Source organism: Eptatretus burgeri, chromosome 9, assembly GCF_056783735.1.
Source record: "Eptatretus burgeri isolate ZD-2024b chromosome 9, Ebu_testis_v1, whole genome shotgun sequence".
NCBI lineage: Eukaryota > Metazoa > Chordata > Myxini > Myxiniformes > Myxinidae > Eptatretus > Eptatretus burgeri.
The window spans coordinates 45158850-45170441 of NC_140969.1; positions in this window are offsets into that span (position 1 = coordinate 45158850).

An 11592-nucleotide genomic window follows, 5' to 3' on the forward strand; every position below is an offset into this window, starting at 1 on the left:
TAAGTCCCCACCCCATGGGACATGAACCAGGGATCAGATCCAAAATTTACATATTTCATACATCTCCCAATGTTTATTGCATATACAAAGTTCAATTTTAAAATGCTTAAAAATGTGCCCCGAATTGTATTTTTTGGTATTTCACCTTTTGAGTCAACACCAGGATGAGGGGCCAAAAATGATGCTGCTTTTGCACCTTCTTGCCATATGGTGATCATAACAACTAAGTTTGGTATATTTCTGTGTAACTGTTTACTTTAGAAAATAGCGTGACGGACGGACAGAGACAGATGGAGCCAATTATAATATCAGCCGTTTGTTTTTTAAGTGTGGGAATAATTATCTGCATCAATCTGACACCTATTCCTCAGTCCTTGACAGTAGCAACTTCTTACCATCTTATGAACTACCCACAGTACCCCCTTCCCCCAACTCATCTTCCACTCCCAACCTACACCTTGTACTTCTGTTCTTATCAAAAGGATGCTTTAAAACAAAGTAATACAGAGGTATTGTTCTCTCAGAAAGATGTGATGAAGGCCATATAATGCTTTGCCAATGTATGATTTTTTTTAACAGCAGTAACATGGGAGGGTGGGATAGTAGAGGGTAGAGTCCCTATGTACTAGGAGTAGCGACACAGCACATCCAGAAGTTTCTGGTCACAAGGGTCAAGGGCACCATTTTGTTTCCGTTGAATGAGCACACGAGTCAATAGCTCAACATTATTTTTTAAATGACAGGATGCTGTGCCATTGGACGCACTGATCGATCAGAGAAGGGTTTCAAAATGTATATTGTTACGGCTGTGGAAATTCGCAATACACCATAAAGGGTCCTTAGATCAGTTATGACGCTAATTTCATGTGTAGTTAGTCCACACCTGTTGTTTAGGGGGAATAGGTGTCATTCATCCGGGCTGTGACGCTTTGAGTTCGCCATTTTTCTTTCTCTATCGTTATTTTGGACCATTAAGCCACCAACAACTCAAACACCACCACCTTCGCCTCTTTACCTCCACAACTCCATCCCACAAACATCGCTTCACCACCATTTCCAAACGACGCCCGCCAACCACCAAACCACCACAGCAAACCCCCCACTACCTTCGCCTTTCTCCTTCCACAACCATCAACCACACCACCAGTCAACACCGAACGTCGTGCTGTCCAGGGCCCGTTCGGTGATTCTTGCCGAACGCAGCAAGCCACGAGTGCACATGGTTCCTTTTAGGAGAGGGAAACGGATCAGGAAGGCTTCACGCCCCTTTTCTTCCATCCAATGACTGAGCATCGGGTGGCATGACCCAGTCTCAGAACCCGCTGTGAATGCATTCCTTTTCGGAGAGGTAAATGGATCAGGAAGGCTTCACGCCCCTTTTCTTCCATCCAATGACTGAGCCTCGGGTGGCATGGCCCCGCCTCCGAACCCGCTGTGAATGCGTTCCTATTAGGAGAGGGAAACGGATCAGGAGAGGCTCACGCCCCCTTTTTGTCCGTCCAATGGGCGAGCGTCGGGTGGTGTGGCCCCGCCTCCAAGCGCGTTTTGATCCGCGAATCTGCATACAGGCTCCTCCCCCGGTCTATAAAGACGCGAGAACAATGCAGCTCATGTGTGCAGAAAAGGGTGCAAGAAAGGGGTGCAGAAAGGAGTGAAGAAACGTGTGGAGAAAGTGGCGCAAAAAAGGGTGCAGAAAGTGGCGCCAGTCGGTGGAGTTGTGGAGTCTGAGAGGTTGTCGTTGCGGGGATCGGACGGCGAAGGGGACGGAGCTCGAAGTGGAGGTCGAGGGACGAGTCGCGGAGTGGAGCAGGGACGCAGAAGAGGGCTCAGGGGCGAGAGTTCGCCGGAGTCGGTGCGGTCCTGGGACAAGGTCAAGGTCAAGCTCTAACTTGGAAAATATATGACCGTTTTTACAGCCATTTTTCCCTGCTGTGCAGGGGTTGGGCTTTTTCTTGAGGCAATGTTTTTTTTATGGCCGGATGCCCTTCCTGACGCCAACCCTGGTCGCCTCTTACGACACACAGGGATATGGTACACCTATTCTAACCGGGACATACACCAGGACCAGTACACTGGTACTCATTTCGACGACCTCGGAAGGATGACAGGCTGAGTCAACCCCCTGGTGTTCCCATTGTGACAGCGGTTGATGGAAAAAAAATCATTTCAAGAGAGGAATAAAGATAGCTCCAGCGAACTATACCACTGAGGTTGTTTGCATTGATCAAATTCTCCCGAAGAGTACTTGACTGAATCAGGAATTGATTTTGTAATAATTATTATCGATGCCCGATTTTAACGAAACTTGATACTGCACACCACAGGAGAATGGAGAATAAGGTGGCCCTAAAACTTTTGCTCTATCATGTACCATTTTGGCTGTATTTCGGGAACATACATACATACATACAAGATGAGAGTTTTAGTAATATACTACATGACCCGTGAACCTGTTGGGTTCCTGTTGTGACAGCGGCTGATGAATTTCGATGCCTGATTTTAACGAAACTTGATACTGCACACCGCAGAAGAATGGTGAATAAGGTGGGCCGAAAATTTTTGTGCTATCATGTTCCGTTTTGGCTGTATTTCAGGAACAAAGATACATACATACATACATACCTACATACATACAAGATGAGAGTGTTAGTAACATATAGATAGATAGATGTAATGCAATTATTTGGTATGGATTATGCAATTATTCGTTCATTCATAGTATGTATGTCATGTGGGAAGTATCTTTGACTATCATACTCAAGTTATGGTAATTTTTGCCGTGTCGTGGTAATAATAATTCATTTGCCGTGTCGTGGTAATTGTTAGGTTTGAGTTTAATTGATTGTTTAAGGGGAATTTGAGATGTCAAATTGGAGCCTTACTTACTTCAGTTACTTACTTCAGTTATTTTTGTAGCTGAAAGATCCCACTTGTGACTGCAGCAGCTACTCGGTGGTGCTATAATCAGTTTCTCACCTCCATTTGCCCTTCTCTGGGCTGCCTGCTAGCTAAAACGGAATTTCCGACTTCTGAACTCCAAAAATGATGTTTTCCCCTTGATACCCGACCATGGGACAGAGGTAAATATATTTCCCACTGTAGTCTGTAAATTGTTTAATTTGATGGACAAATGATGTCACAAACACTATAAATAACTGTGTACATATTGGTTATGCTTTGTCTTTTTCCTTTCAAGTTTTTACCAGAAAATAAAACAAAATATTTATGAAAACCATAAAGTGTAATCGTTGACTAGCTATCACTGCTCACCTCCACTCATTTGTTCCTCTCCTCCCCCCCCCCCCCAACTATGCAACCAACTTCCAGATCCTCTTCAATCTCAATCTTCCCTCCAGGTATTCAAGATACACTACATGGCCAAAAGTATGTGGACACCTGCTCGCCCAACATCTCATTCCAAAATCATGGGCATGAATATGGAGTTGGTCCCCCCCTTTGCTGCTATAACAGCCTCCACTCTTCTGGGAAGGCTTTCCACTAAATGTTGGAACATTGCTGCAGGGATTTGGTTCCATTCAGCCACAAGAGCAACAGTGAGGTCGGGCACTGATGTTGGACAATTAGGTCTGGCTCGCAGTCGGCGTTCCAAGTTCATCCCAAAGGTGTTCGATGGGGTTGAGGTCAAGACTCTGTGCAGTCCAGTCAAGTTCTTCCACACCGATCTCGGCAAACCATCTCTGTATGGACCTCGCTTTGTGCAAGGGGACATTGTCATGCTGAAACAGGAATGGGCCTTCCCCAAACTGTTGCCACAAAGTTGGAAGCACAGAAACATCTCGAATGTCATTGTATGCTGCAGCATTAAGATTTCCCTTCACTGGAACTAAGGGGCCTAGCCCGAACCATGAAAAACAGCCCCAGACCATTATTCCTCCTCTACCAAATTTTAAAGTTGGCACTATGCATTCGGGCACATAGCGTTCTCCTGGCATCCGCCAAACCCAGATATGTTCATTGGATTGCCAGTTGGTGAAACGTGATTCATCATTCCAGAGAACGCATTTCCATTGCTCCAGAGTTCAACAGCAGTGAGCTTTACACCACTCCAGCCGACGCTTGGTATTGCACGTGGTGATCTTAGGCTTGTGTGCAGCTGCTCGGCCATGGAAACCCATCTCAACGCACAGTGTTTGTGTTAACGTTGCTTCCAGAGGCAGTTTAGAACTCGGTAGTGAGTGTTGCAACCGACGACAGATGAATTTTCCGCGCTACGCGCTTCAGCACTCGGCGACCCCATTCTGTGAGCTTGTGTAGCCTTGCCTACCACTTTGTGGCTGAGCTGTTGTTGCCCCTAGATGTTTCCTTTTCACAATAACAGCACTTACAGTTGACCGGGGTAGCTCTAAGCAGGACAGAAATTTGATGAACTGACTTGTTGGAAAGGTGGCATCCTTTGACGGTGCCACGTTGAAAGTCATTGAGCTCTTCAGTACGACCCATTCAACTGCCAATGTTTGTCTATGAAGATTGCATGGCCATGTGCTTGATTTTATACACCTATCAGCAAGGGGTATGGCTGAAATAGGCGAACCCACTAATTAGAAGGGGTGTCCGCATACTTTTCGCCATGTAGTGTAGCTGTTCACCACAATCTCAGATCATGCCCCATCCAAAACCATGATCATTTCTTCCATCATTCACCCCATCCCCCTAATCTTTTTTTTCTTCCAGTGAGTTTGTTTCTGTATCCATATTGTCCACCCCCTACGTTGTTCCTTACCCTTCATTCTTACCCACATCCCTTGTTTGTCCGTCTGTTTCTATTTTGTCCTCCTGCCCTGCTGTTTGTGTTCCCCTCTCTTTTTCGACTGCTCTGTTTATGTTACGTCCCAATCCGTTCTGTGTTCTAGCTCTTCCATGAGTCTTGACTTTGTATTTTTTTTAAAAAAAGAAAAAAAAAAGGATTTGTATTGAATGTTTATTGCCCCAAACAACTTGGTGGAAGAATTTGAATTGTGAGAAAAGGGGAGAAAATGAGGAGAGCAATTGAGTGTATTAATGAGTCGTGGGAAAAGGGAAAGCGTGGAAGATGATGACATGAATAATGAAAACTAGCCGAAACCCCGTCACAGACGGATTCCATTCATTCAACCACCCTCACCAGCTCACCCACACTCGAGGGACATGGACTGGACAGGGCGTGCTTGCCCCCGCCTACTCATCCCCTGCCCCTGCCCCATTCCCCCCCCCTGCCTTCAATTTGCTTACCCCCGCCCAAATATTTAATTACCCCGGGCCCGCCCCCTCATCCCTCGCCCCCGCCCCTTCACTCCCTGCCACCGCCTCTTCACTCCTCGCCCCCGTCTCAACGAAAAGTGTTTATTGTGCTTCAGAGTTAAAAGTTGACTATTGCCACTATGTGCGATGCACTCTTACAGGTACGAAGTTTTTTTTCAGTCCAGGTCACAGTACCGAGAAAAACGTGACGTGACCGCTTGGTAGGAGGAGCACAAAATTGGTCCTTCAGTATTAATATATAGATAGAAGAGAGATTGATACAATGTTTCTTGTGACATTTTTTGTGTCAAAATCACATTCTGAGGTAGTCAGCATGTGCAGAAGAGGGTTTTGCATTGCAGATGCTATTTTCGAGGAGTGGAATTACACCTCTCAGCAGTAACGGTCTGTCGACGACGGACGTAATGACGTTGGCGAATGACCGATGATGTCATGACGTCCTGACGCCTCTCAGCGGTGATGTCACATGTCACCATGTAAACGAAAAGTGTTTATTCTGCTTCACAGTTAAAAGTTGACTATTGACACTATGTGCGATGCACTCTTACAGGTACGCAGTTTCTTTCAGTCCAGGTCACAGTACCGAGAAAAACGTGACGTGACCGCAAGGAGGAGCACAAGATTGGACCTTCAGTATTAATATATAGATATTGAAGAATGAAGGATTACATGCACGTGCACGTTTTCAGCACAGGTGAAGGAGCGTAAGCACATGCATGTGTTCAGTGGTGCAGTACTTAAATAAGTAAATAAATAAAAACAGTTGGAAAAAAATAATCCCTTCACTTCTGGCTCAACTTCATTTTAATGTAGCCCTCTCTTATTCCTTCTTTCTTGTTCCATTCAATTGCAAAGAAAAACTTTCCCGATCCATATTTTCTCAAGGGGCTGGCAGGATGGCGTGGAGGCACACGTTTGTCTCCGAGCTGTTTAATCCAGGGTCTGAAACCAGACCCAGCTACAAAATATCATCCCGGTGTTTCACAGGCAGGGCGATTCATCAAGGTTTGTGCCGTCCCACTAATGGACGTTCAGCCAGGTGTCCCAGTCTGCCGTCATTAGCTGCTGGATGTTAAAGATCCCACGGTGTCCTTCACCAAGAGTCGGTGAGCCATCGCCAGCACCCTGAACAAATTACAAATTCCTGCCCTGAATAACTGCTGGAAAGGCAATGGCAAACCACCCAGTATCACTCTTGCCAAGCAGCCAAGGACCTGCCTTCCAGCAGAGCACACAATCAATAAACCTTCTTAAGCTCTTTTCTTTTTCTTTTTTCACTCACAATTGTTATCTTTTCTAATCCTCTACTCTTGATGGTGTACGCATTGGTGTGGATGCATGATGTGCCTCCATTTCTCTCTTTCACTTTCCTTCTTCCAATTCTTTCAAATTTCTGCATCCTGTCACTCCCTGTGTGATTCTTCTACTCACACACTCTATACACCTTGAATTTGGCACTCAGTAGCGTCCACCTTTACTCGTGGATTCAACTTCATTTTGCCATGGTTTCTGCGATCTGTTTTGAGGTTAAATCAATCCTGTCTAATTGTAGATGCTTATTCTGACACAATGGAAGAACGAAAAAAAAATCATGAAGTAATATAATCTCCCTTTTGGACCCAGGGAAAGACAACTTGATGAGAAAACTGACACATTACGCTTCATGCACAAAGGTCACAGGCTCGGTGCGCCACACACGATGGAAACAAAATGGCTTCAAATTGCAAGTTATCGCTACTTGGCCTAATCCGAGAATATAGGGACTCTAGTGGATGCGGTGGAGGAGAACAAAATTCTCCGAACAAGAAACATCAGATCTTGTTTGATCACACAGGTCAACGTAACTTACAGGTAGAACAATGGACGAAATTGACAGGACACCGAGGATTACATGCACATTTTTACCTCCACCACCGAAAGTGAAGGAGGTTAGGTTTTCACCCCTCTCTGTCTGTTTGTTTGCAGGGTATCTCAAAAAGTTGTGTACGGATCCGGATGAAAATTGGTGGGCAGGTTCGGTGTGCGACAAGGACGAAATGATTAGATTTTGGTGAAGATCTGGATCCGAATCCGACTATGATAATTTTTTCTGTGATTCTTCTCCATTGATAGGGCTAAACTCATATAAAGCACGATATTTCAAAAAGTTGTGGACGGATTCAGATGAAACTTGGTGGAAAGGTTAAGTGTGTGACAAGGAAGAATTTATTTGATTATAGTGAAGATCCGAATGCGGATATGGATACAACAGTTATATAATTTTTAAAGTGATTCTTCACCATTGACAGATAGGGCCAAAAACGATACACACGCACGATGTTTTTTTATAATGTCTTGGGACCAATATGTTCTCGTGGATCAGGCATTGCGTGACGGAGGTATGTGCTCTACCGAGTATGCTTCTAGTTTGGTATTTGCACAGCACCATGTCCTGCTACCTTACTCACTCACTCACCATGTCATCCCGCTACCTCACTCACTCACTCGCTCACCGTGTCGTCCCTCTACCCCGCTCTTACTCACTGTGTCCTTCTACCCCGCTGTCATTCACCGTGTCCCTCTAACCCGCTGTCATTCACCGTGTCCCTCTAACCCGCTGTCATTCACCGTGTCCCTCGACCCCGCTCTCATTCACCGTGTCCCTCGACCCCGCTCTCATTCACCGTGTCCCTCGACCCCGCTCTCACTCACCGTGTCCCTCTACCCCGCTCTCACTCACCGTGTCCCTCTACCCTGTTCTCACTCATCGTGTCCCTTCCCAATCGCCATGGGAAGCAAGGAGAAGCTGACATTTTGGTTGTTAACCCTTCATCATTGCTCCAGTAACATCCTCAAGCAACAGGTAGGCTGTAAAGAAGAGTCAGAAGGACCTAACCATTTAGGGTGCAGTGGAAATTAAAATACGCGAAGTAAAGCTAAGTTAAAAACGCGACGGGCAACCAAATATCACAGCATCCTAGAATAAATAAATAAATAAATAAATAAAATCAACAGCACCTTCATCAAGATCATTTTCAAAGATAACTCCAGCTCGCACCAGCGATCACACCACAAAACACAACCAAAAGAGCCAAAGGAAAGGGAACAGAAGATTTCCTCCAGTATGATCGAATCACCTCCATCCAGAAGGAAGCATTACAGGTGCAAAATATAAGGTCACTTTAATGTATTTTAAAAAACGGGGAAAAGAGGGGCAAACCAGGGGGTCAAAAGTGCAATTAGTGGGTTTATTGATAATTAGAAACAAATACGATTAAGTTAACCAAGCCAAACTTTACCCAGAAAAGTCAAACCTAATCTTGTCAAAATGTTTACAATTTGAATAATATAATGCAATGGACTACTTACACACCCGTGTTTATCTTCCTTTCACAAACGCACATTTCCTTTGAACTACCTTTCTCACAAACACATCAAAGTACAGTATCTTCCTCCAGGCAAATATTTTTAATGATCACATGATATTCCCTCCCTCATTCATTCATTCACTCATTCACTCACTCCCAACATCATACCTCCAACAAACACGGATAGGCACACCTTCGCTCCCCTCCCTCCACATACACTTTAGTATCCTCACAAACTCAATCACACTCCAACTCAACAAACACACACTCACACACTCTCACACTCTCTCACACTACTTCAGTCTCACTCCCAACAGCAAAAACTATTTAATGGCTGACATTGTTCCTCCATTACTGCCAAATGCTCCTCTCTCCATCTCCAACACAATCCCTCAATCTCTTACAATCACATCTGTCCTTTGTGTGTGTGTCTCACTCTGTCCAGCAAACAAGCACACTCGACCCCTCTCCCACTACCCCCCCCCCCACCTTGGTGAAACGTGAATGTGTATGTGCCTCTCCTTCCACTCCCCCCCCCATTCCTTTTTCTGTCTGACACTTACACATTCCATAAGTCTGTCTGTCACTCTCTCTTTGTGTCACACAAAAACACACACACACACACACACACACACACACACACACACACACACACACACACACACACACACACACACACACACACACACACACACACACACACACACACACACACACACACACCTCTCAACCCCTCTCCCTTCTCTCCTCCCCTCTGTTTCTCTCACACACACCCTCTGTCTGTCTGTCTGTCTGTCTGTCTGTCTGTCTGTCTGTCTGTCTCTCTCTCTCTCCGTCTCTCTCTCTCGCCCTCTCTCTCTCTCGCCCTCTCTCTCTCTCGCCCTCTCTCTCTCTCGCCCTCTCTCTCTCTCTCGCCCTCTCTCTCTCTCTCGCCCTCTCTCTCTCTCTCGCCCTCTCTCTCTCTCGCCCTCTCTCTCTCTCTGGCCCCCCTCTCTCTCTCTCGCCCTCTCTCTCTCTCGCCCTCTCTCTCTCTCGCCCTCTCTCTCTCTCTCTCTCTCTCTCTCTCTCTCGCGCTCTCTCTCTCTCGCCCTCTCTCTCTCTCTCTCTCTCTCTCTCTCTCTCTCTCTCTCTCTCTCTCTCTCTCTCTCTCTCTCTCTCTCTCTCTCTCTCTGTCTCTCTCTCTCTCTCTCTCTCTCTCTCTCTCTCTCTCTCTCTCTCTCTCTCTCTCTCTCTCTCTCTCTCTCTCTCTCTCTCTCTCTCTCTCTCTCTCTCTCTCTCTCTCTCTCTCTCTCTCTCTCTCTCTCTCTCGCCCTCTCTCTCTCTCTCGCCCTCTCTCTCTCTCTCGCCATCTCTCTCTCTCCCCCTCTCTCTCTCTCTCTCTCGCTCTCCCCCTCTCTCTCTCTCTCTCTCTCTCTCTCTCTCGCCATCTCTCTCTCTCTCTCTCTCTCTCTCTCTCTCTCTCTCTCTCTCTCTCTCTCTCTCTCTCTCTCTCTCTCTCTCTCTCTCTCTCTCTCTCTCTCTCTCTCTCTCTCTCTCTCTCCCGCTCTCTCTCTCTCTCGCCCTCTCTCTCTCTCCTGCTCTCTCTTACCCTCTCTCTGGCGCTCTCTCTCTCTCGCCCTCTCTCTCTCTCGCCCTCTCTCTCTCTCGCCCTCTCTCTCTCTCGCGCTCTCTCTCTCTCGCCCTCTCTCTCTCTCGCCCTCTCTGTCTTGCTCTCCCCCTCTCTCTCACCCTCTTCGTCTTGCTCTCCCCCTCTCTCTCACCCTCTTCGTCTTGCTCTTGCTCTCTCTCTCTCTCTCTCTCGAACCCTCTCCCTCTCTTCGTCTTGCTCTCTCTCACCCTCATCGTCATGCTCTCGCTCTCTCTCACCCTCTTCGTGTTGCTCTCGCTCTCTCACCCTCTCTCTCTCTCTCTCTCTCTCTCTCTCTCTCTCTCTCTCATCCTCTCTCACCCTCTCTCACCCTCTCTGTCTTGCTCTCCCTCTCTCTCTCGCTCTCACCCTCTTCGTCTTGCTCTCGCTTGCTCTCTCTCTCACCCTCTTCGTCTTGCTCTCGCTCCCTCTCTCACCCTCTCCGTCTTGCTCTCGCTCCCTCTCTCACCCTCTCCGTCTTGCTCTCGCTCCCTCTCTCACCATCTCAGTCTTGCTCTCGCTCCCTCTCTCACCCTCTCCGTCTTGCTCTCGCTCCCTCTCTCACCCTCTCCGTCTTGCTCTCGCTCTCTCACCCTTTCCGTCTTGCTCTCGCTCTCTCACCCTTTCCGTCTTGCTCTCGCTCTCACCATCGTCGTCTTGCTCTCTCTCTCTCTCACCCTTTCCATCTTGCTCTCTCTCTCACCCTTTCCATCTTGCTCTCTCTCTCACCCTTTCCATCTTGCTCTCTCTCTCACCCTTTCCATCTTGCTCTCTCTCTCACCCTTTCCCTCCTTCTCTCTCTCTCTCTCCTTTTCCGTCCGTCTCTCTCTCTCTCTCTCTCTCTCTCTCTCTCTCTCTCTCTCTCTCTCTCTCTCTCTCTCTCTCTCTCTCTCTCTCTCTCTCTCTCTCTCTCTCTCTCTCTCTCTCTCTCTCTCCCCCTTTCCGTCTTGCTCTCGCTCTCACCCTCTTCGTCTTGCTCTCGCTTGCTCTCTCTCTCTCTCACCCTCTTCGTCTTGCTCTCGCTCCCTCTCTCACCCTCTCCGTCTTGCTCTCGCTCTCTCACCCTCTTCGTCTTGCTCTCGCTCCCTCTCTCACCCTCTTCCTCTTGCTCTCGCTCTCTCTCTCACCCTCTCCGTCTTGCTCTCGCTCTCTCTCTCCCTCTTCGTCTTGCTCTCGCTCTCTCTCTCCCTCTTCGTCTTGCTCTCACTCTCTCTCTCTCACTCTCTCTCACCCTTTCCGTCTTGCTCTCGCTCTCACTATCGTCGTCTTGCTCTCGCTCTCACTATCGTCGTCTTGCTCTCGCTCTCACTATCGTCGTCTTGCTCTCGCTCTCACTATCGTCGTCTTGCTCTCGCTCTC